This window comes from Pelophylax lessonae, assembly GCF_965119305.1.
Source record: "Pelophylax lessonae genome assembly, chromosome: 1".
Taxonomy (NCBI): domain Eukaryota; kingdom Metazoa; phylum Chordata; class Amphibia; order Anura; family Ranidae; genus Pelophylax; species Pelophylax lessonae.
The window spans coordinates 349,975,796-350,002,446 of record NC_138768.1 but is presented as its reverse complement, the minus strand read 5'-3'; positions in this window follow the sequence as shown (position 1 = coordinate 350,002,446).

Here is a 26,651-nt window from a genome sequence, read left to right as displayed (position 1 = left end):
GCAGGTTGTCAAGAGGAAGATGAAAGATTGCAGACCCAACAATGCAGATGAGCTGAAAGCCACTATCAAAGAAACCTGGGCTTCCATAACACCTCAGCAGTGCCGCAGGCTGATCGCTCCCATGCCACGCCGCATTGGTGCAGTAATTCATGCAAAAGGAGCCCCGACCAAGTATTGAGTGCATACTATACTGTATATGGATGTACTTTTCAGTAAGCCAACATTTCTGGATCAAAAATCCTTTTTTTATTAGTCTTATGCAATATTTTAATTTTTTGAGATAATGAATTTTGGGTTTTTACTAGCTGTAAGCCATAATCATCAAAATTAAAAGAGAGAAATCTTGAAATACATCACTCTGTGTGTAATGAATCCATATTATATATGAGTTATATGAGTTTCATTTTTTTCATTGAAATACTGAAAAATATAACTTTTTGATGATATTCTAATTTTTTTAAATGCATCTGTAGTTTTCCAAAGCCATGCGGATCATAAACAACAACCTGTATTTGTATTATCCTATGTTGCACCTCAGCATTGCTAACTCTTCAGCCTTTTTTTTTTTTTTGGCCTCTTTCTGTTTACATGCATTTACTCTATTGATGGCTTCATGGTATTTCTCAGAGCAGGTTTCCTGAAGGTGACAGTGGTGTATTATGCCTATGCATTTTTCATCAGCTTGGCCACTTGAATTCTTTAATGAGGAGCATGTCACAGGATGACAACACAGAAGGGCAGAAACTCAAGACAAGTACAGAGTTCTGTCACCTGATAACAGGAAGCATCTAAACAGACATGGTAGGATCACAAGGTATTATTTTAATAAAAGCTACAGATTAAAAATTGTTAGAATTACTTGGTAAATTTTATATAATGGCATTGTAAAAGTTATATAAAATTTCGTGATTTGGTTTACATATATTTTAGATTGTATATGGTCAGATCGCAAACTTTTTATTCTTTCTTCCACGGTTTTCACCTTAGCATGTGATCACTTTAAACACTAGTCAGTTCCAGAGAAGATGGATATCTAATATTAGTAAAGTATTAGTATTATAAAGTAAACACTATTTAGGGTGGTACACCTTTACTAAATTAACTGCATAATATACACAAATAACCAGTTTAATATTATGCCAGTCAAAGGACAATAAAATATTCTCTGTCATATTAGATTATCTTGTTAACAATAAAAGTAGCTACTCTATCATTTGGTGATCTCACTGAATAAGAAATTATGAGAAAGGTGTGCATATATTTCCAAGGTTTGTTTCTCTTGGCTATGTTGCCATGGTTGCTATACTTTCAAAGAGAAATACCGTAAATGTCATTGATAATTGAAAATAGTCAAATGTTTATAAAGATGTGATTATGCTTTGATTGCTGGAATATATAGCGACGATGTTATCATATAACTGACATTAATAAATGTCATCTTTGGTATCTTTAATAGTATGGGAGGTATGAAAAACAAGTGTTTTCTGACATTTTGTATGATAAAGCATCTTGTGTTTGACATTTCATACAATAACTAATGAAGAAAGCATTAGCACACACTAGTAATTTTTTTCCTTCAACCCAGCAGGGCTGAATGGAAAAAAACCTGAAATCTCCAGAGTAGCCACTGTACTAACTATCCGACGTTAGTACAGTGATCTCCCCTGCTGTTCTATTGTGTTCTGACGGGGGACTGCCCTGCCCACCAGAACACTGCGGTCAGCGCTCTCAGCCATGGGTTGGGAGTGCTGATCGGGAGCCAATCAGGAGACCTTTTTCAGTCATGCGCCGTCAACAGAATCCGGCGAAAGGCAATAAATAGATTTAAAGTAAACCTGTAATGGAAGAAATATGGGGCTGCCATTGGTGGCCTCCATCAGAAAATTCTAGTTGTCTGGCAGTAAAACCTGAAACGTGCGCATATAAACAAGGGTCAACTTTGTTATCTCTATACTTGTTTCGGGTAAGTATAGAAGACAAAGCACCATCAGAGAATTAACATTCTTTAAAGGCGAAGTCCGCAATGGCAAGTTGCTGTACATTATTTTTTCATGAATTGTGTACTTTCATTTCAATACGTTTTTATTGAATTTTCAAAACAAATTACCAACAGAGACAGAAATGATGTGCCCAAATGGCAAGGTACAAAATCAGGGTGAATAGACTGAGCATATAAAAAGTCAACAAAAAAGTCAACATACTGGGTATGTACCAAGGATGAACTGTCGGTAGTTAATTAAATAAATGGGTATGTCACAGTCCAAAGAAATTTTGCAATGGCTAGTATAAAAAAAGTCACTAGACTGAACAACTCACATTTGTGTAGGAAATAATGTAGGATAGTATCTAGGTGGGTTTAAATTTAGCATACCAATTTACCCATGGTTCCCATTCTATAGACAATGAGTGTGGTGAGAATTTGGATATGTGTTGAGGTTTTAGATACCATCTCAAGTTCAGTTTTTGGGTTAATTCCCAGAGGTTGGCACTTCTGGTTGCTGTATATGTGGTAGTTAGAGATTTTTGCCACACTGAAGGTTGGCAAGTCGTTTCTAAGTCCCGCTTCCATTGTACATATGGGGTGGTCTTAAAAAAGGTATCTTTATAGTTTAACATTTGTAGAATAGAGATATTCCCTTTATTTTTCTAGCATTCACCTTGAGGAACTAGGAAATGTGCCAAGGTAGAGCTAAGGTTGTGTTTTTGTTATTTTGTAAAAAGTGTTGGACTTATTGAAATATTTGTAGTAATCTTCAAGTTTTGTAGTAATCTTGGACAGGAATGGAAAATTCAATTTGTAAAGATATAAAAGATTTTATGGCAGGACCAACCAAAAGGTCCTCTACAGTTGACATACCCCTGGATGGCCATGTGTTGATGTTGAGGTCAGGTATAATGCTAGATAGACTAGAGATGGGGAGAGGGATAGTCATGTGTGGGGTGTTGTCTAGTGGTATTTCCAGAAATTGATGCCAGGTTAATAACGCTGCTCTTATAGTCGGAGATAGTGGTGGGTGCGGGCATGTATTAAAGCGGCTTGCTAGGAGGTAGCTGTATAAATTGTCACCCAGTACTTGTGAGCATTCTAGTTCTGCCCACAAAGTTGTGGATGTAGAAGGAAACAATAGTTGTAGTTGGGTGAGAATTACAGCTTTATAGTAATCCTTAATTAATACGCACCCCGCTCCACCCACTTTCCTAGTAAGAATTAGTTTACTGAAAGCACATCTCGCTTTTCTACCTTTCCAAAGGTACCAATTTAACAGGGATAGGTCTTTCAGAAAGAAGGAGTCAGGGACAGGAATTGGCAAAGTATAAAAGTTGAGGAAGTAGCAACATTTTGAATGATGCTAATCTTCCTGACCATGTCAACTCTACCCCTGCCAAATTCTGGAGTTTTGACTTTAGGGTGTCTAAAAAGGGAAAGTAGTTAGCTGTCAAGTATTTTGTTTTAGGGGTGAGTAATTCCTAGGTATTTAATTCCTAATTGTTTCCACACATAGGGGAAGGAGGTTGCCAGTTTCTGTGTGATAGAAGTAGGAATACCCAGATCTAGAACATGAGATTTGGAATCATTTATTTTGTAATAAGAAACTCGATTGAATAAAGCTAGTGTATTATGTACCAAAGCCAGGAATTTTTCCACATCGGTTAAAATCAATATGAGGTCGTCCGCAAATAAGCTGAAAGTGTGCAGTCTATTCTTGACATGGAACCCATAGGTGTTGGGATGACAGCATATGTATATCGCCAATGGCTTCATTAGTAAATTGAAAATAAGTGGCAAAACGGGGCATCCTTGCTGTGTACCATTTGTACAGATGTACATATGGCAAAGTGTAAAGTGCCATTATGGCAGAATAGATAGGGCCTTGAAAACCAAAGGCAGACAATGTTTGAGCCAAGTATGACCAATGAACCCTATCAAACGCCTTCTCTGCATCCAATGCCATGAGCAGAGGGAAGCGTTTTTTCCTGGTTAGCTATATGTATAATATTAATAAGTCTTCGATAAGCGTCTTTCGTTTGATCGTTTTTAGTGAAACCTAATTGATCTGGGTGGATGAGATGGGGCAAAATGTCTACCATTCTAATGGCGATAATTTTGGCGTATTTTTTTTAAAATCATTTTTCAATAATGATACGGGGCAGAAGTTTTGGGGAGTGACGGGATCTTTCCCTGGCTTGGGTAGTGTCACTATTATTGCTCTAAGCATTTTAGCTGGGAAGGCTGAAGAGGCAGCAGCGGCATTGGATATTTTTTCCATATTCGGCATGTTTTTAAAGGTTTTATAGTATTCTCCTGTGAAACCATCCGACCCAGGAGATTTGTTGTTCTGTAGAGATTCTATAACTTTGGATATTTCAGAAAGTGTAAAGGGCGAATTTAAAAATTGTAGGTTTTTAGGATTTAGTTGAGGAATACTTAGTTTTTCTAGAAAATTATTGATAATATCTGGTGTGGGTTGGGGCATGTCAGCGTCTAATTTGAGATTATATAGCAAACTATAGTAGTCACTAAAAGCATTCGCCACCTCATGTGGAGGAAAAATCTTTTCATTGGATTTGGTTTGAAAAATGAAGGGGATTTTAGTTTGATGTCTTATCCCCTTCAAACAATGAGCAAGGAGTTAATCGGCTTTATTGCCATTGGTGTAGTGGGTCATTTTTAATCTTCTGGATATTTTTTCAAATTTGTCCAGAAGGAGAGATCGAAATTCATGTCTTGTATGAGTTAATTTCTGTGATATAAAGGGGGGTTCACTTTGTTCTGTGATTCAAGTGTCTGGATTTCCCTTGTGAGGTCATCCATACACCTGAGTCGCTGCCTCTTCAGCCCCTAATTTAATAAAGATTCCTCTGATAAAGGCTTTGTGAGCATTCCAAAGTAGGAAAGGGTCATCAACACATCAACAGAGGAAGCGATATTTCTGAAGTAGATCTCCTGAACGGACAAGATATCACACTTGTACTGTAAAGCTTCTTGCCAAAGTGTCTTATGCGTGACAGGGGGATTGAGACCCTTAGCGTTAATTGTCAGGAAGTTTGCTCCCATGTTAAGATTGTATGGTGTTTTGTTGGATTAAATTTACTTACAATAAGTAAATTTTTTTACATTTCTAATGTTTTAGCCGATCAGAACGAGGTCTGAAAAAAACATCTGCTCCTCGAGGAAACTTAGTTGAGGGTAAAATCTCATCCAGACATTACTTGTATTTGCGTGAATTTTTGGTGGTAACAAGATGCCACTCTGGGGTTACGCGCTGGGTGTCATCCACGGGAGAAGTTGATCTGTGTGGTTCTGGAAGTACTGTATGCTCCAAGTTTTTAGAAGTGAGAGGGAGTTAATCACATGTGTGGATCCTTCGTGTGTGACATTGACCTTAGTTGGATATCCCCATCTGTAGTTGATCTTGTGATTGCAAAGGGATTTCGTTATGGTGTTGAGATTTCTACGCTTATGAAGTGTGTACTTTGATAGATCTGTGTAGAATGGAAGGCCTGAGTATTGAGAGGGGATCTGAGATTTATCATAGGTTGTGGACATCATTTTTTCTTTTATGTGGAATAAATGTAGGCTTAGAATTACATCTCTGGGAATTTTGTCAGGAAGAAAAGAGGGCTTAGGCAGACGATGTAATCTGTCTATTGTCACATCCAGATCTGTGGCATCAGGGAGGATTAATTTAAACAGGTTAGTGGCATATGAGCGTAGGTTGTCCTGCTGAATATTCTCAGGGACTCCTCTGATTTTGAGGTTGTTACGCATCGATCTATATTCAATATAGATTTCAATTTGGCTTTAACCCATTCCATATCATCTTCCTCTCTTCGTGTGCGTCTATGAGGTCATTGAGAGTATTGATGAATTCCCCATTTTCGGTTCAACATGATCAACTCTGTTTGCAACAGATTGCTGGTCATTACTAAATTTATTCATGTATGAAGCTAAATCAGATTGCAGGGAACTCCCGAGGGACATGAGCATGTCCTTCAGGACAGTGTCAATAACAGGCTTGTTGTTAGTGGGGAATTCCAGTGGTGTCAGGCAGGTCTCTAGTGTCCTGCCCTGTGTCCCCATTATGACTCACCTCCAGTCTTCCATGCTCTCCATCCAGCCTAAATCTGGCTTTTTGGCCTGCTATCCTCCTTTCTCTTCCTTGTCATGTTCCTGGTTACAGGACGTAAGGCAGGTCGCTCGGTTGGCGGGGGGATTTTATTGCTGGAGAGACGTGCGGGCCCTTGTATCCCTTGGTGGAGCAGGAGCTGAGCTCTTACGCGGCCATCTCAGTTCCCGGTCAGCCATGCTCCCTAATTGTGTACTTTAAAAGGAAGATGCATTGACTTTTTTTGCTTCTACATTCCAGATACATTTTATGGTTTATAGTTAGGTTAGGGCCCAAATCAGTGTAGCAGGGTGGTCATTTACTCCCCATGGCTGGACCCTTTAACCCTATTTTCCAAAATCCCCTGGGTTCATAGACATGCCCAAGGAAGATACGTTTCCCTACTCTGTTCCCTCAGCAACTCAGAAAGGCCATGCTAGAGACACCAGAGTTAGCTGGCCAAGTGATCTGCAGCCAGGGTAGCTGTTGTTCACTGTCAGAACCAAGGTGCAGGAAGCTAGGCTTGAGCCTAAGAACAAACAGCTTCCTCCCTGACAGCTGAGTGAATACTCCAGTTCCAGTGGGGGTGGCCCTTTTTCCTTGGATCTCTCCAGCTTTTCACCTGTGATACTACATCTACCCTGGACTTTGCTGTGAAAACTGCTGTTGATGAGAGTAATCACAAGTAGCTGTGTTCCCTAAGTTTTGTTGTTATAGTCTTACAAAGACTATGTACCCGAATGTTATCCTGATTGAGTCACAGAGGCGCCACTGTAAAGTGTCCATGTTTGAGCAGCTGTAATATGTTCATTATTCTGTGATGTATTCATGTTTTTGCCAACCTTGCATTATTACATTAGTTTGATTACCTATTTTGGTAAACCAGAAAACAACATGCCAACTCACACAGCTGTATGGCTTTATGAATACTGTAGATATAGCTGTAAGAAAAACTCTGTGGATCAAAAAAGTATTCAGATAACATCTGTCACTGCTTATCCACCTGCCGACCGCCAGCAGTACATATACTGCGGCAAGTCGGCTCTGTCCCACGTCACGACGTAACTGTACCTCAGATTGCATAACCGCTATGGCTGCAGGGGGAGCCAATCAGCGGGTCCGGCGGCCATGACTGCTGCCGGGCACCCGCGATCGCTCCCAGTGGAGACAGAACAACAGTCTGCCGCTGTCAATACAGCAGACCGCTGTTCTGTCAGTTATGAGCACAGGGATCCTGTGTTCCTCCTATTTAGGAACACAGGTCTCTGTGTTAATGCAGCAAGCCCACCCTCCCCCCACAGTTATAAAGCACCCCCTAGGGACACATTTAACCCTTTGATCGCCCCTGGTGTTAACCCCTTTGCTGCCATTGTCATTATTACAGTAACAGTGGATATTTTTAGCACTGATTACTGTAGTAATGTCCCTGGTCCCCCCAAAAGTGTCAAAAACGTCAGGTGTCCGCTCTGTCCGCCGCAATGTAGCAGTTTCGCTAAAAATCGCTGATCGCTGCCATTACTAGTAAAAATAAAAATGACATAAATCTTTCTACTAGTTTGTAGACGCAATAACTTATGCGCAAACCAATCAAAATACGCTTATTGGGATTTTTTTATACCAAAAAATATGTAGCAGAATGCAAATTGACCTAAAATTATGAAAAATTTTTTATTGGGAATGTTATATAGCCGAATGTAAAAAATAATGTTTTTTTTTTTTCAGAATTGTCGCTCTTTTTTTGTTTATAGTCAGAGATGTATAGTAACGAAGTAGAACTACTTAAGTACTGTACTTAAGTACCGAAATGCGGTATCTGTACTTTCCTAGAGTAGAATTTTTTTCTCCTACTTCTACTTTTACTTCACTACATTTTTTTGATGATTTCGATACTTCTACTCAAGTATTTTTTTTTTGTGCTGCATAGTTACTCGTAACTTTTAAAAAAATACCACTGCCAGAACAGTAGATGGCAGGTTGCATAAAGCTCAAAAAAATGTGTATAATGTCATTTGTAAATCAGCGCATACGAAAATAAAGGCTGTGTATAATAAAAGCTGCTATACCAAATCTTTCCAATAAAAAGAAAATATGAAACAAACAAATAAATGGTGCTACAGCGCTTAAAGTGCATCAAGAAACTACTAACAAACACAACTTGGCTGTGCGAATAAAGTGCCTGTGCAATCGATATATCATCGTTGCCCCCAGTGCCCTGCCCACACTCCACACAGTATCAAAAATAAAGTGACATGAATGTGCTAAAGCCTAAATGCAGTGAAAATAATTATTCCCACAATGTAACAGTAAATTCAATTCATATAAAATATGACAATAAATCACAATAAAATAAGTTATGAAATAAGTTAGGTCAGGTGCGTGTAACAAGTTGAAGTGTGTAAACCTATCTATAACGAAAAGTCCATAAATGAATTCCAGTGTGCAAATCTAAAGTGTCACTTCACTTGTCAGATGCTTCGAGTGACCGACCAACACACTTAATGGTGGTGGCACTGGTGGATAGCGTCTGGGTGGCACTGTGGCACTGGCACTGACTGCACTGGTTCAAAAAGCCATATATATTTTATTATTTCAATTCTCTATCTCATAGGTCCTCTCCTCATAAGATATTAATAACTTAAGATTAGTTGATGAACTTCTTGGCGGCCCTGGCAGGATGACGGGGACACCCCCCACTTCTGGAGCCGAGCTGCTGTGATTCCCCAACATGTGACAAAGTGACAGCCAGGAGATCTAGTGGCTAGTAGTGCTCAACAATACCGCTTTTATATATAAAAATGAAATAAAATATACTGACTCACAATTTAGTAGTAGTAGTAGGTAGCGTGTAGCAGTAGGCAGCACAACTCAATTCAATCAATCCCACTGCCTCGCTCGCGCCGCGGCCCGCAGAATCACTGTCATGATCATCAAGTTAAGACCGCACTGGAGGAGCCATGCTGCCGTCTTCCCGCTCGAGGTCTCTGCCTCTAGACGTGTTGTGTGTCACTCAGACTCCACCCCTTAGGGCCCTTGCTGAGAGGAGTTGTGACATGGGCGGCGGGACGCGGGAGCATTTTCTTTGTTATCTCATCTTCTTCTCTATGAGGTGAGTGAGGTGAACCGTGGAGAGGGCCTAATCCTTGCCATGGCAAATGTGCCATTTGAGAATCAAATAATCAATATAAAATATTAATATATTATATACACACGGGTCATGGGTGGCTTTTTTGAACCAAGAAGAGTGAGACTGACGGCTATGATGATTATCCGACCATCCATGATCCATGGACCATAAGTGTTGTGTTGTGGTGGTGCCTGTGCTTCCTGCGGCCTGCCTCTGCCTGTGCGGCTGTGCCTGCACTGCAGTGGCCACTGGCAGTGGCACTTGACTTGAGCAAAGCAAATGAGCACTACTAGTGTGAAGGACAGGTGGTGGAAGCATGTTCTGACAAGTTCTTATAATGAAAATAATATAGACAGCTTTTTGAACCAGTGCAGTGCCAGTGCTACTAAGGTGAGAGGCAGAGAGAGAGGCTATCCAGTCCACCACTTTACTTGAGCAGATCACAGAAGAAAGGTGGAAGCATCTGACAGCAAGTGACAAGCACTTCTTAGATTGCACACTGGAATTCAGTTATGGACTTTTCCTTATAAAGTTTAGTTTACACACTTAAACTTGCACCTAAATTATTCACAATCACAACTTATTTTATTGTGGTATTGTCATATATATTTTATATGAATTAAATTTACATTGTGGGAATAATTTGCACTGCATTTAGCACAGACATGTCACTTTATTTTTGATACTGTGGGCGATGATTTTGAATACAAGAAGAATATATATAATTGCAGGCACTTTATTAGCATTTTTAGCACAGCCACTTTGTTAGTAGTTTTTGATGCATTTTTCACTTTAAGCATTGTAGGTTTGATGAAGCTGGCCTGGCACATCATCATCAATTGAGCAAATCAAATCAAACCGCGATTAAGAGGACTGCGCATGCTCCTGTTCTGCCTTTTGATCAGCTGAAAAGATGGACGAACCAAAAACACCACCTTCCACCCCTGGCCCTTCAACTTCAAGTGATCTGCCTGGCTGTGAGAGTGAGGAAGCTCAGGGAGGAGACCACCCCTGGCTTTAAAAGGTGGATGCTTTAAAAGGGGAAGGGAGGGACATACTTTATCTGTTTTTTGTTTACAAAAAGTTACAGCCTAAGGAATTGTGATTGTCCTTTAGGTTAATCATTTGAATAAATCATTTGAAATAATAAAAAACAATATGATGTTCAAACTTTTGACTTCTTTCTTTAATAACTACATAACACAGTACTTGTACTTCTACTTTCAGTACTTGAGTAGAATTTTTTTTTCAAAACTACTGGTACTTTTTACTTTTAGTACTTAAGTAGCAAATTTTTTGAAAAAACTACTTGCAATACTTAAGTAAAAAAAATGTTGAATACTTTAGTACTTCTACTTAAGTAACTTTTTCTGCGAGCACTTCCACTTCTACTCAAGTCACTTTTTGATCGAGCACTTGTACTTTTACTCAAGTAGAAATTTTGAGTACTTTATACAAGTCTGTTTATAGTACAAAAAATAAAAATCGCAGAGGTGATCAAATACCACCAAAAGAAAGCTCTATTTGTGGGGAAAAAAGGGCACCACATGACCGCGCAATTGTCAGTTAAAGTAACGCAGTGCGTATCGCAAAAAATGGCCTGGTCATTAAGAGGGAAAACCTTCCGTTCTAGAAGTGGTTGAATATCCCGTCAGCTAATATTGATAACATTAGACTATTAATCATTTCAAATGGCAGATGATAAAATTTAGTCTTGGCTGATCTGATCTGGAAAACTGTAATCAGGTTTTTCTCTTAGACAGATATATAAAATATGATACCACATTTATTGCTCCTTCTGTTGGCCTATAGAAATCTCAAACCTAAGAAATGAATAAGTCAACTATTATGTAGAAAAGTATCAAAACAATTTTTATTCTTATGCAAACACGTACATGTATGGCACTAGCCTGGGAGGAGCAAGGAGGCGATCGCGCGATGGCCGCTGGCCACTCGCGATCTCCTGCTGCAGTGAGAGAAGGACAGACGGCTGATGTAAACACAGCCGTCTGTCATTCTCACTAAAGTAATCACAGAGGCTATGCGATCCTGCTATGTAGGATCGCATGTCTCTGTGATGACATCACAAGCCACGCCCCCTGACAGTTAGAATCACGCCCCTAGGGACACACTTAACCCCTTGATCACCAGTAAAGTTATCCCCTTCCCTGCCAGTGTCATTTTTACAGTAACAGTGCATATTTATAGCACTGATTACTGTAGTAATGTCACTGGTACTCCCAAAAGTGTCAAAAATGTCAGTTAGGGGTCCAATCTGTCCGCCACAATGTCGTAGTCCCGCAAAAAAAATTGCAGATAGCCGCCATTACTAGTTTAAAAAAAAAACAATAAAAATGGCATAAATCTTTCCCGTAGTAAGTAAACACAATAACTTTTGCACAAACCAATTAAAATATGCTTATTGCGATTTTTACCAAAAATATGTAGCAGAAAACAAATTGGCCTAAAATGTTAAAAAATTTTGATTTTTACATTTTTTTTGAGAATTTCATATAAAAAAATGTAAAAATTATTGTTTTTTTTTTTTTTCAAAATTGTCGCTTTTTTTGTTTATAGCGCAAAAAAATAAAAATTGCACAGGTGATCAAATACCACCAAAAGAAAGCTCTGTTTGTGGGAAAAAAAGGACGTCAATTTCGTTTGGGTACAGTGTCGCACGACCGCGCAATTGTCCGTTAAAGTCCCGCAAAATAGGGCCTGGTCTTTGAGCAGCCAAATCTTCCGGGGCTAAAGTGGTTAAGAACCATTAAAATACAGATTATCCTGCATGGGTGGATTATTTTTAAAAGTGCATCGTGCCTTAAAAGACAGACCTTTGTCCCTTTTCTGTCCACCGTAAATGCTTCAGTTTGTGGGAGGTAAACCTTGCCTGTACCCATAAATACACTTAATTTTTTTTAAAAAAGATCTTCCAATGCTTAGAAATTGTTGGTGATTTCTACCCTTAAGAGCTTTTTTTTTCCCCTTTATTGCACAGATATGCAGTACAAAACCAGCTGATATCAGAATAGAACAAATCAGTATAACAGAAATCAAAGGACATACAAAACAGGCGTCTCATACAAATTCACGTATAGAGGGATCTCTGTTCAGCTGAGAACAGGAAAAGGAAGTCTGTGTTATGAAAAGAAAACTATCCAAAAAATTGGGAGCGCTCATAGCGACAACCATAATTGGTATTGCTGAATCTTGGCTTCATTCTTCACATGACTGGGCTATTATTATTCCTGGCTATGCTCTCTTTCGGAAAGACAGGGTAAAGCGGAGGGGTGGTGGTGTCTGTCTCTATGTGAGAAGTGATCTCAAAGTGAGTGTGAAAGATGACCTAGTCCTAGTTGATGGAGAGTGTACTGAATCTGAAGCAGTATGGGTTGAAATGTACATGGGTGTGCATAAAACAAAGATTATCATTGGAGTTTGTTATAGACCTCCCAGTATTAATGAGGAGGTGGAGACTCCTGGCACAGATAGAAATGGCTGCAAGGGCTGGGACAGTGTTAATGATGGGGGATTTTAACTGCCCAGACATTGACTGGAGTAATGGAACTGCTGGAACAGTTAAAGGGCAAAAATGTATAAACCTATTACAAGACAGTTTTATGGTGCAGTTTGTTGAGGCCCCCACTTGAAATGATGCTCTGTTGGACCTGGTACTCTCAAACCATGCAGAGCTTACTAATAATGTTCATATAAAAGAACATCTGGGTAGCAGTGACCATAACATGATTTCATTTAATGTTAGCTGTAAGCAAAAAAACTCATACAGGAAATACAAAAACACTTAACTTTAAGAGAGCAAATTTTCCAAGGATGAGGGCTGCTCTCCAGGATTTAGACTGGAAGGGAATATTGGCATCGATGGGCACAGAACAGAAATGGGAATTTTTCAAAAAGACTTGTAAACTCACTGCAAAGTATATTCCCATGGGTAATACATTTAAAAGCCTAAAAATAAAACCTATGTGGCTCACGACCAAAGTTAAAAAAAGCTATAGATAAAAAGAAAAGAGCTTTTAAAAAATATAAAAAATGAGGGAACACTATCATTGTTTAAAGTTAAAAAAAGTTATAGATAAAAAGAAAAGAGCTTTTAAAAAATATAAAAAATGAGGGAACACTATCATTGTTTAAAGTTAAAAAAAAGCTATAAATAAAAAGAAAAGAGCTTTTAAAAAATATAAAAAACGAGGGAACACTATCATTGTTTAATTGTTACAAAGAATATAACAGAATATGTAGAAAGGAAATCAGGGATGCAAAAATTCAAAATGAACGACAGATTGCAAAAGAGAGTAGGACAAACCCCAAAAAATTATTCAAATATATTAATAGTAAAAAGGTTAAGTCTGAGCATGTAGGCCCCTTACAAAATAATCAGGAGTGGGTGACTGGGGACAAAGAGCAGGCAAATGTATTAAATACTTTCTTCAGCTCTGTATATACAAAAGGAGCATGGGGGAGCTCATGACCATAATGAGGACGGTATTGACACAGCCCCAAATGATCCACAATGGCTCAAAAGTGATATGGTCCAGAAATATTTAGACAGAATAAGGGTGGATAAAGCGCCTGGACCAGATGGCATTCACCCACGCATCCTGAAAGAATTGAGCGCTGTAATTTCAAAGCCTTTGTTTCTAATTTTTAGGGACTCGTTAAGGACTGGAATAGTACCACTGGATTGGCATATGGCCAATGTGGTGCCTATATTTAAAAAGGGATCAAAGTCTTTGCCAAGTAACTATAGACCTGTTAGTTTAACTTCTATAGTCGGGAAGATATTGGAGAGTTTATTAAAAGATTAGTTCTTGCTGGAAAAAAATATTTTAGGCAACAGACAGCATGGATTCATGAAAGACAGAAGTTGTCAAACAAACCTGATTTCTTTTTATGAGGAGGTAAGTAAAACCTTGGACAGAGAGGTGGCTGTGGACGTAGTATGCTCTGATTTTGCAAAAGCATTTGACACAGTTCCCCACACTTGGCTAATGTGTAAGGTAAAGTCTACAGGCTTGGAAAGATCGGTTTGTAATTGGATAGAAAATTGGCTAAAAGATAGATTCAGAGACTAGTGGTTAATTATTCTTACTCTGAATGGTCTAAGGTTATCAGTGGTGTACCCCAAGGTTCAGTGTTGGGACCCTTACTTTTTAAAATATTTATAAATGATATAGGGTCTGGGAATAAAAGTACCATTTCAGTCTTTGCAGATGACACCAAGCTTTGCAGTGGAATAACTTCTTTACAGGATGTCTCCAACTTACAATCTGACCTCAGTGCACTGTTTCATTGGGCAACTATTTGGCAAATGAGGTTAAATGTTGATAAATGTAAAGTTATGCACTTGGGGGCTAAGAATATGCATGCATCATACATACTAGGTGGAGTAGAACTGGGGGAATCCATAGCGGAGAAGGATCTGGGTGTTCTGGTAGATCATAAGCTTAAAAATAGCATGCAATGCCAAGCTGCAGTTTCCAAAGCAAGCAAAGTCCTTTCTTGTATTAACAGGGGCATGGACTCCAGAGAGAGAGATATCATTTTTCCCCTGTACAAATCATTAGTAAGACCTCATCTGGAATATGCAGTTCAGTTTTGATTACCAGTTCTTAAAAAGGATATCGGGGAACTGGAGAAAGTGCAGAGAAGGGCAACCAAACTGATAAGAGGCATGGAGAACCTAAGCTATGAGAAAAGATTAGAGGAACTGAATTTATTCTCTCTTGAGAAGAGGAGATCAAGGGGGATATGATCAACATGTATAAATACATAAGGGGCCGTTATAGTGAACTTGGTGTTGAGTTGTTCACTTTAAGGTCAACACAGAGGACAAGGGGTTACTATTTACATCTAGAGGAAAACAGATTTCTTCTCCAAATACAGAAAGGTTTCTTCACCATAAGAGCTGTGAAAATGTGGAATAGACTCCCTCCAGAGGTGGTTCTGGCCAGCTCACTAGATTGCTTTAAAAAGGCCTGGATTCTTTCCTAGGTGTACATAATATAAATGGGTACTAAAATTTTTTTAGGTAAAGTTGATCCAGGGAATATCCAATTGCCTCTCGGGGGATCAGGAAGGATTTTTTTTCCCCTGCTGTAGCAAATTGGATCATGCTTTGCTGGGGTTTTTTGCCTAACTCTGGATCAACGGCGGGTATAGGATTGTGTATATGGGATTGTATGGTTGTTTTTTTTTTTTTTTTGGTTGAACCAGATGGACTTTTTTCAACCTGACTAACTGACTGACTAACCACGGCTGCCAAATCTTGTCATATTTCTTAGGGCAGTTTCTACTATTGTAAGTTAAAATGGTTGTAAAGGCACAAGGCTTACTGGCATCGCTAAACTTAAACCCCATTGGAGAGGCTGCCATCAGACTAGGGAAAAATGTATCTAAATTAAAAATGTGGTGGGCATATGAACTTAAATGCTTTTCCCCAATGGGGTTAAATGTTGAATGGGATGTAAATTGTTTGATGGACACTAGGTGAGTTCTGTGTGGATAATTGACATCACATTCTAATTGTTTCTCTTTTGTGACATGTAAATATTTAGCCTACATTTGTATCGCAGATTCTTGAAAAAAAAGAAAAATCCCCATATACAGTTGGTTATTTTAAAACATTTTTGTAGAATATATACTTTTTTATATTTTATCTATAGTTTTCTATTCCATATTCTTTAGTCATTCGTGGACTATATTTATCCAATCCCAAACCAGTTATTCTAGCTTGGATGTGAGTAGATGTAATTTTAATAACTAAATTGTGTTTTTTCCTTCCTGGTCTCCTTTAAAATGGCACTTCCTGTTCCTTGACCTATTTAATCATGGCGCTGGACAGTGATATATTAGACTACAAGAAAATGGTTCCGGCACCACAAATGACATTGCAGACTTCAAAAAAATGGCGTCCGAACAGGAAGTGATGTTCTGCACTTCTTATATTTGGTGGAGGCAGCACACAGATGATTCACTGATATTGTGGGATATTGTGGAGTAATAACACTGCAACTATTTCATTTACACTTATGGACTGTTATTCACATTATTGTGATCTATTTTATTTGATTTAAAATTCAGTTTTGTTTATGCACATTTGTATACTTGTTGAAGAGTATCACTATTATTAATACAGCACTCCTTTTTTCTTTTTAAATAAATTAATTGAAATGCATATACTAGCCTAAATTGAATGATTTGGTGTTTGATCAATGTAAGTTTGCTTTCCAGTCACATGTGAAAACTAGCACGATATTAAACACAAGACCAATATTTTAATATATTGCAGCTTACCAATCATAAGATGTGTTGACTGCATTAGTCTTTTTTTCCCTCTGTTTTCACATGCTGATTTGGCCAGTAACACACCTCCTGTATTATAGTACACAGAAAGTGCAACATAGACACCTTTTGGCAGCAGAATTGTCAGTCTGGGTGGAGGGTAGTGTTAGATGCACTAACAGATTTAGACAGGGCTTTTCTTCCCAGAGAATATGTACAGGAACTCCCCTTGTCACCACCCCCTACCCTCCTCTAAGCACTGTCCCTTGTTTCTACCCCATACCCACCTTCCAGTACCACCTGTTTTAGAGAAAACAGAACCAAGTATCGCTTTGTGATGCTAAGTAATCTGCATGTAACTAGTTAATTATAATAAGAAAAGCAGTAAAATGGATCCCATGAAGCCAGCAACAAACCCCCCCCCCCCAAGCAAGATTAGATCCCTCCCCCCCGCAATAATAGACATCTCCAACAATAAGAGTCCCCCAGCAACAATAGATTGCTTGCAATAAAATACTGCCTCACAACAACAGCGCTGCTCTTTTTTTTTTAATATGTACTTTTTGTGTTTGTATATTTACACATATTGCATGCTGCTTTTTCCAGACCACTTAAGCGCTGACAGCTGAGTTTTTAGATTACCTCTTTAATTATATGACCACATTAAGAGGTTATAGGCCTAAAAGCTGACACCCCCCCCCCCCCCCACATAAACCAAAAAACACAGCTATTAATGCTGAATTGAAAACACACTGCAATCATATAAAAAATAAACTTAATTTGGGGAAATTTTAACTTGCCTTCATTTTACTTCTAGTATTCTGAGGTACTGGTTACATAGCAAGTATGTTCCAGCTGTCCCTTGCAAAGACCACGCCTTGGGTGGGTTCTCATGGTCAAACTGTGAGATCTTTCTTTTTTTTTTTTTTTGCTAAGTTAAGACAACAGAGCCCAATCTTACAAATTGCATGATCTGGTGCTGAAATCATTGGCACAACAGTGGAAGAAGCTAGCCACAGATTATGTCTACTTTTTAAAGTGGTGGTGTGGGTGCAAGAGTGAAACCAAGCACTGAGATTCATCAATATTAAAATAAATGAGGCAACTCAAAAGAATTATATATACATATTTCCAATAGTAATGTCATTCATCGTGGGGGTTTATTATGGGGGAGGAGAGCCTCCTTTAAAATATTGTTACTTAATATTTACTTACTTAATATTGAGCCTAATATGGAGTCAGTGCAAATTTCAGAGGTCTCCTTATAGAAACTAATCACATGAAACGAGACTGCTTCTGTGGAGCAAACAACACACTTGATACTCTTCACCACAACATACACTGGGTTGTGACAATGAATATTTCATTCATTGGTTGACTCTATTTCATGAGCAATTACCTAGTACATATTCATTTAGCTATGCATTCCACTCAAGTGTCAAGGCTCACAGAACAACCTAAAATACTTCATACCCACTTCAACTGCTATGTGGGGCATTAAAAGCATCATTAGTAAAATATAATGAATAGCAATACTTAATAATAGTGTAAGTGCTTTCATTCACTGTGAAGAGGCTGTAGTACAAATCACATATTTATTTTTAGTAAGAGCTGAGAGGAAAACAGAATACAGATCTATGGTATAACTTATGTATATGAAAAGCATACCAGCATATTCACTATAAAATGACAGAAACATTTTAGTACAAATAATTGGCAACAAGTAAAGTTTACCCATGTGATCATTTACAATACATATACCTGTAGGGAAACCACAAAACTCATGGGTTTCAGTAACATGTTGAATGTTGAAAAATGGATGTATTTTATTTTACAAACATGTAAGTAGAAATACATGTTTGGAGAGCAATACAGTAACAGTGTTGGTTTCACAACAATTGCTCTAACTTGCTAAGCACTTGTACCTATATATCTAAAGTTTCTTTGAAGTCAAAACCTGATTGAAATGCGGAATAGTTGTTCACATAGGCTTGTCACTTCCAGTTGCTCTGTGGGAAAAGGCTGAGATAGCAATCTTCACAGCTGGAGGTGTAAATAGCATTTTAACACAAAATGCAGCTGTTACGCAATATGACTTCTAACAAAATATGCATCCAATATATTAGCTTAATCAGAAATAAATGTTTGATAATCATAAATGTTTGATAAATAAAATGGTTATTCCATTTACCCGGTCATACCCATAATTTGTATATATTATTAAAATGATCATACCCAAGCTATACAATATAAACCAGTGTTACCAAATTTTCAGTCACCAAGTTTTTCACAGAAAATCTGTATCAATTTATTGTGGACCAAAACAATCTTTACGCACAACAATACATCGCTGCCAACCCAAATTCAGATTTTGCCAGACCATTCGCGTGGAAACGTGTCATAGTTTTTTAACTTAAAAGTTTTTTGGGCGTAATCATTAACATGGGCATTACAAAAAATAATGAATTGCAGTCATATTGGTGCACAGACCGATTCATCATATGCCTATGTTCTCTGCTGCAATGGGCAGGAATCTATATGAGACAATAATGTGTTTCATGCATTTTAGTTATAACGCACTTTGCTGTCTTCGGGGGTGACCCTGAATATGATTTATGATGGTTCTACAAAATTCGGCCCCTCATAAACTACCTTGCAGATGTGTATACGCCCCAACAAAACATCTGCATACAGTCAGGTCCATAAATATTGGGACATCAACACAATTCTAATCTTTTTGGCTCTTTACACCACCACAATGGATTTGAAATGAAACAAACAAGATGCGATTTAACTGCAGACTTTCAGCTTTAATTTGAGGATATTTACATCCAAATCAGGTGAACGGTGTAGGAATTACAACAGTTTGTATATGTGCCTCCCATTTTTAAGGGACCAAAAGTAATGGGACAATTGGATGCTCAGCTGTTCCATGACCAGGTGTGTGTTATTCCCTCATTATCCCATTTACAAGGAGCAGGTAAAAGGTCCAGAGTTAATTTCAAGTGTGCTATTTGCATTTGGAATCTGTTGCTGTCAACTCTCAATATGAGATCCAAAGAGCTGTCACTATCAGTGAAGCAAGCCATCATTAGGCTGAAAAAACAAAACAAACCCATCAAAGAGATAGCAAAAACATTAGGTGTGACCAAATTTTGTTTGTTTGGAACATCCTTAAAAAGAAAGAATGCACCAGTGAGCTCAGCAACACCAAAAGACCCGGAAGACCACGGAAAACCACTGTGGTGGATGACTGAAGAATTATTTCCCTGGTGAAGAAAACACCTTTCACAACAGTTGGCCAGATCAAGAACACTCTCCAGGAGGTAGGTGTATGTGTGTCAAAGTCAACAATCAAGAGAAGACTTCACCAGAGTGAATACAGAGGGTTCACCACAAGATGTAAACCAACTAAAAAAGCCTTCACAGTTCTGGAACAACATCCTATGGACAGATGAGACCAAGATCAACTTGTACCAGAGTGATTGGAAGAGAAGAGTATGGAGAAGGAAAGGAACTGCTCATGATTCAAAGCATACCACCTCATCAGTGAAGCATGGTGGTGGTAGTGTCATGGCGTGGGCATGTATGGCTGCCAATGGAACTGGTTCTCTTGTATTTATTGATGATGTGACTGCTGACAAAAGCGGAAGGAATAATTCTGAAGTGTTTTGGGCAATATTATCTGCTCATATTCAGCCAAATGCTTTAGAACTCATTGGCCAGCGCTTCACAGTGCAGATGGACATTGACCTGAAGCATACTGCGAAAGCAACCAAAGAGTTTATTAAGGGAAAGAAGTGGAATGTTATGCAATGGCCAAGTCAATCACCTGACCTGAATCTGATTGAGCATGCATTTCACTTGCTGAAGACAAAACTGAAGGGAAAATGCCCCAAGAACAAGCAGGAACTGAAGACAGTTGCAGAAGAGGCCTGGCAGAGCATCAACAGGGATGAAACCCTGCGTCTGGTGATGTCTATGCATTCAAGACTTCAGGCTGTAATTGACTGCAAAGGATTTGCAACCAAATATTAAAAAGTGAAAGTTTGATTTATGATTGTTAATCTGTCCCATTACTTTTGGTCCCTTAAAAAGTGGGAGGCACATATACAAATTGTTGTAATTCCTACACCGTTCACCTGATTTGGATGTAAATACCCTAAAATTAAAGCTGAAAGTCTGCAGTTAAAGCACATCTTGTTCGTTTCATTTCAAATCCATTGTGGTGGTGTATAGAGCCAAAAAGATTAGAATTGTGTCGATGTCCCAATATTTATGGACCTGACTGTAGATGAGTCATTCACACATTTCACTGGCCGCCTTGCAATCAAGCAGTATCTTCCCAGTAAGCATTCCAGATATGGGGTTAAAATGTATAAGCTCTGTGAGAGGGCAACAGACTATACATACAGATGTAGAGTTTATGAGGGAAAAGACAGTAAAGTTGTGTACCCTGAATGCCCAGACTACATGGAGAGCAGTGGCAAGATAGTATGGGACTTGGTGTCACCCTTGTTCCGGAAGGGGTACCACCTGTATATGGACGACTTCTATGCGAGCATGCCACTTTTTAGACTCTTATTCAGTCTTGGAAATATTTAAATTGGTTGCTGCGGCATCATGCGACCTAATCACCAGGGCTTCCCCAATGGCTCATTAACACCTGATTTAGAAATGGGGAGAAAGCCTGCTTGCGGAATGATGAATTACTCGCAGTGAAGTAGAAGGACAAACGGGATGTTTTCGTCTTGTTTGCCATTGACGCAGACACAACGGTCCAAATTTGCATGGCATCTGGTGTTGTTGCAAAGCCTCTCTTTGTCTACAGCTGTAATCTAAATATAGGAGGTGTAGACTTCAACAACCAAATGACGAAGCCATATTTAATTTCCCACAGAGTTAGACACTGGTATAAAAAGGTAAATATTTATTTATTTCAATTAACTGTATGAAGTATAATGCTTTTCTAATTTTCAAAGCAACTGGAAGAAGTGGATCCTTCCTAAAATTTCAGGAAGCAATCACCACAGCCCTTTTGAATCCAGAAGGTGATGTTTGATTTGCAGGAATGCCAATCCGTTGCAGCACTGATATGTTTATTCTGACTTTTTTCTGGCAGAGATTTCTTTAACCACATTGATCGATGTGAATAGAAAAATCTGTTAATTGCATGTATGCCCAACATTAGAAGAGTGGGTGGATATGTGGAGTTAGATTTTAAATACGGGTTCAAACACACCAAACGACCCCTTTTAGGAAAGTATACACCCCAAGCTATTTGGTGAGAGGCATGTTAAGTTCATGGAAGATTTTATTTTTTGACACAGATTTTAGATTTTATTTGTCACTTTAATGTGATATTGGGTATGTGAAATTAAACCCCAAAACATATTCTGCTATTTCTTCTGAGTGTAGGGATATCACATGTCAGAGACTTTTTGGCAGCCTAGCCATGTACAGGCCCCCAAAATCCAATGACCACCTTCAGGCTTTCAAAGAGTGTCACTTCCTCATGTCGCTTCCTCACTACCTGTCACATTTTCTGAGGCCCTGAAATGCCAGGATAGTACAAAAACCCTCCTTCCACCCAAAATGTATCACTTTTTGGAAAGTAGACACCTCCAGGAATATGATAAGAGGCATTATGAGTGAATATTTTGCAGATCTCATTTTTTGTCACAAAGTTTTGAAAAATGACACTTCTCCAAGGATAGCTTTAGCCCTTCTTAATAGAACCCATATAGGACTTATGGGCTGATGCTTCTCCAACATCTTCCCAAACACGATGATGTCATCAAGATACACTAGTACCCCCATGATATTATTGTCTCCCACATTACGCTCTATTATACACTGAAACGTTGCTAATGTTCCTGATAGGATCTGCAGCATCCTATGAAACTTGAAAAACCCCACTGGGGTAATGAAGGCTGTCTTTTCCCTGTCTTCAGCGTGCATGGGTATCTGGTAGTATCCACTTTCCAAATCGAACATGCTTAACCACTTAACCCTGGATAGGCCTTGTAGGGCATCCTTGATTCAAAGTGTGGTGTACTGATCTGGGATTGTCTTTATATTGAGTGTGCATTGCAAAGGAAATTTGTACATCCTGTATATTATTGTATTCTATTTTGTATGTATTGCACACTGCATTCATTGTGCACACGGCACTAATAATATTTTCATTGCATGTTTGCATTCTTTCGAGCCCTGAGTAGAATTAGCCTGCCTATGTTATGCCCCTTGTTACCATAAAAGTACAATTGTAAAATATTAATGTGATATTACGTAATCATGTGTATAAAAACCTTCAATTGCGTCTAATAAAACAGAACAGTTTTTTTTGGAAAGATGCTGAGTGTATCTTTTTGTGTCTGTTCCCTACTGCAGATAGTATTAATATTTTGGAACCACTAATCAATATGGGGATAGGAGTTGTCTATCTATAAAATAGATGGTGTAGCGCTTAAAACATGATACTAGGATGAACCGCACAGTCCATTAATTCTTATGAAGTCCACACATATCATAACTCAGATACTGATAATCCTTCAGAAATTTGATGTGTGATCCCAAAAAGTACAGACAATCCAAACTCCAATAGCCCAGTGCAGAGATTCCACCACCAAGGAATAGGATTGGCCTCTTACCACAACACAGTGATCCCCATCACAGGGATCATATTCAGCATGTATAAGATCCAAAGCCGCAACCAGGTCCTGCACCGGCTTCCGTACCAATCGAGCCCGCTCCTCTCAAGACAAAAGGGTATGGAAAAGAAGGGGAACAACTCCCATAGTGTAATATTGTCAAGAGACTTTAATAATATAAAGCAACAGAGTGGCAACTCACATGTAAACTGGAGTGTTTAGCGTGTATCACGGAGTATCCTAAAGCTCGGTATCCTGCCGAGAAAATGGCCGCCGCCTCCCCTCTTCACAGCGTGACGTGCCGCAGGCTCCTCCTGCACGTTTCTTCAGGAACTGACGTCGTCAGGGGGTGTGGCCTGCGGCAATCATTTTCCTTATATACGCTGGCCGAGCGGATGGGCGGGGCACAATATTCATGGCCCGGAATCCAGGAAGTAAGACACATGTCAACAACCGGAACAAGCGGGTCACGATAATAACAATCCAGAACAGGATGCGATCCACTTGCGTGTCAGCACCTGGAACCGGATGTCAACCTAATTCCGAATGTAGGTCAATCAAGCCCAAACATTCCTAACCATAACAGTACCGTGGTACCTACATGAATTAAAATTTAGATAGTTAATTCAAAAGAACGGCAGCATTTGATATTAACAAAATTAAGTCAAACTTAAAGCTTGACATTACGATGTGTTTTCACACTAATTTGCACCATCACAAATGACCATTCCGGGGCACAGCGCCACCTCCCGTCAGGAAACCAAATCCCCAAGGGAACTCCGATCACACGACCCATCACTGAATAAAACTGCATAAAATATTACATAAAACCATAAATTAAACACAAGCAATATTACATATTACAAAATTCCATAAATAGAACACCAACAATATTAAAAAAATGATGATATACATCCATTTTTTTCAAATGCCTCGCTTTTCAACCCCCCAGGCCCTTTGGCCCCCACCCTGTCTGTCTTTCGTGATCTGGTAGCCAAAGATTTGGATCAGTTGACTCTTAAGAAAGTACATCAAAAACGCATGTTTGAACAGGGAATGCGTTCTTTGAAAGAACGTAAAGACATTGTTGTGAGGCCGGCCGACAAGGGGGGGGGGAATAGTTATTCTTGACACCTCATCCTATAATAGAGAAATGAACAGACTGCTGTCCGATCAGGATACATATATCCCTCTTGGGGGTAACCCTACCGTAGCCTAGCCTATAAGAAGAAGTTAATTGAATTGGTGGATGATGGGTTCCAGCGGAAGCTCTTGACCAAGAAGGAGAAATCCTTCTTGGTTCCATCGGCTCCGAGGGTGCCCATTATGTACTATTTGCCCAAGGTGCATAAGGATGCGACGAACCCACCTGGGCGGCCAATCATCAGTGGCATTGATTCGGTCACTTCCCGGGTGGGCAAGTACATTGACTTCTTTTTGCAACCCATGGTGATTAGGACTCCCTCATTTTTGAGGGATTCTATGCAGGTCATCAATATCCTCAAAGACATAGAATGGAAAGACAGCTGCATTCTAGTCACTGCGGATGTTTCATCCTTATATACGGTGATCTCGCATCAGCACGGTAGGGAGGCTGTTGAATACTTTCTTGGTCAGAGTACTTTATTGAATTTTCAGAGCCAGTTCATTCTAACTTTGTTGGACTATGCCATGGCCCATAACTACTTTTAGTTTGGGGGGACCTATTACCGACAAAATAGGGGTGTGGCCATGGGTGCAAAATTTGCGCCAATTATGGCCAATTTGTTCCTGGCCAAGTGGGAGGAGGATGTCATCAGTGACGTTCCTAAACAAGAGATCGCTCTCTGGCGGAGGTACATCGATGACATCCTCCTCCTGTGGGATGGCGACTCTGAATCTCTTGAGGCATTTATATCATTGTTGAATAGTAATGATAGAGGTATCAGACTTGCACATGAGAGTAGCAGGTCTGAGATCCACTTTTTGGATCTTAAGATCAAAGTGGTGGGTCGTACCCTAGAGACCTCTACATTTTTTAAGGAGACTGACAGGAACGGATTTATAGACACATCTAGCTGCCACCATGTGGCATGGCTAAAATCTGTTCCTGTCAGTCAATTCCTTAGATTGAAAAGGAATTGTACTAATAGATCAGTTTTTCTGCGGGAGGCTGCCTCCTTGAAATCCAATTTTTTGGAAAAGGGATACAAGGATGAGGAGCTAGAGAAGGCCCTCATACAGGCAGATAATCGCAATAGGGATGATCTTTTTCAACCGTGTGTACGGGAAGGGAACGATGATTTCCAGCATGCGTTCTTTTCCTCGTACTCCATTCAACATTTTTCGGTTAAAAAAATCATCCGAAAACATTGGCACATTTTAAAAAATGATAGTCTTTTGGGGCCGGTATTACCGGAGGCACCAAAGGTTATCTTTAGGGGTGTGCCTCCTTTCAGGCTACTAATAGCTCCAAATATTGTGGATCCCCCAAGGACCATTTCTTTTTTCCAGCAAAGGGGGTGCTTTCACCCTTGTAGGCGATGTGCTATTTGTAAAACGAATGCCTGTAGGACTAGAAGGGTTGAATCATTTTTTTCAAATACCACACAGCAAGAGTATAAAATTAAGCCGTTGATCACATGCACCACGCGTCATGTCGTCTACCTTCTGCGCTGTCCCTGAGGGCGTGAGTATGTGGGTCGCACAATACGCATGTTGCATGTGCGTCTAAAAGAACATATGGCAAACATAATAAAAGGCTTTCCCAAACATAGTGTCTCGCGACACTACGACCTTTGCCACGGGAGAGATCCCAGTGGTACAGTCTTTTTGGGAATAGATAAGTTCCCGGGGAATTTGAGGGGCAGTAATCTTACAAAGGGAGTCTCACAGTTGGAGACGAGTTGGATTTATCGTCTAAAATCGTATGCCCCCCACGGGTTAGATATTGAATGGGATATCAATTCCTTTAATAATAATTCTTAATTGGTATGGGAATTTGATCTCAGACCACCAGGATATGTTGCCATATGGGTTACCAGTGTGAGAACACTTATGGGGTTAATGCAATTGAGACATAGGGAGAGATGCATTGAATTGTACCAATACTTTTAATGGATGTATATCATCAATGTTTTAATATTGTTGGTGTTCTATTTATGAAATTTTGTAATATGTAATATTGCTTGTGTTTAATTTATGGTTTTATGTAATATTTTATGCAGTTTTATTCAGTGATGGGTCGTGTGATCGGAGTTCCCTTGGGGATTTGGTTTCCTGCCGGGAGGTGGCGCTGTGCCCCGGGATGGTCATTTGTGATGGTGCAAATTAGTGTGAAAACACATCGTATTGTCAAGCTTTAAGTTTGACTTAATTTTGTTAATATCAAATGCTGCCGTTCTTTTGAATTAACTATCTAAATTTTAATTCATGTAGGTACCACGGTACTGTTATGGTTAGGAATGTTTGGGCTTGATTGACCTA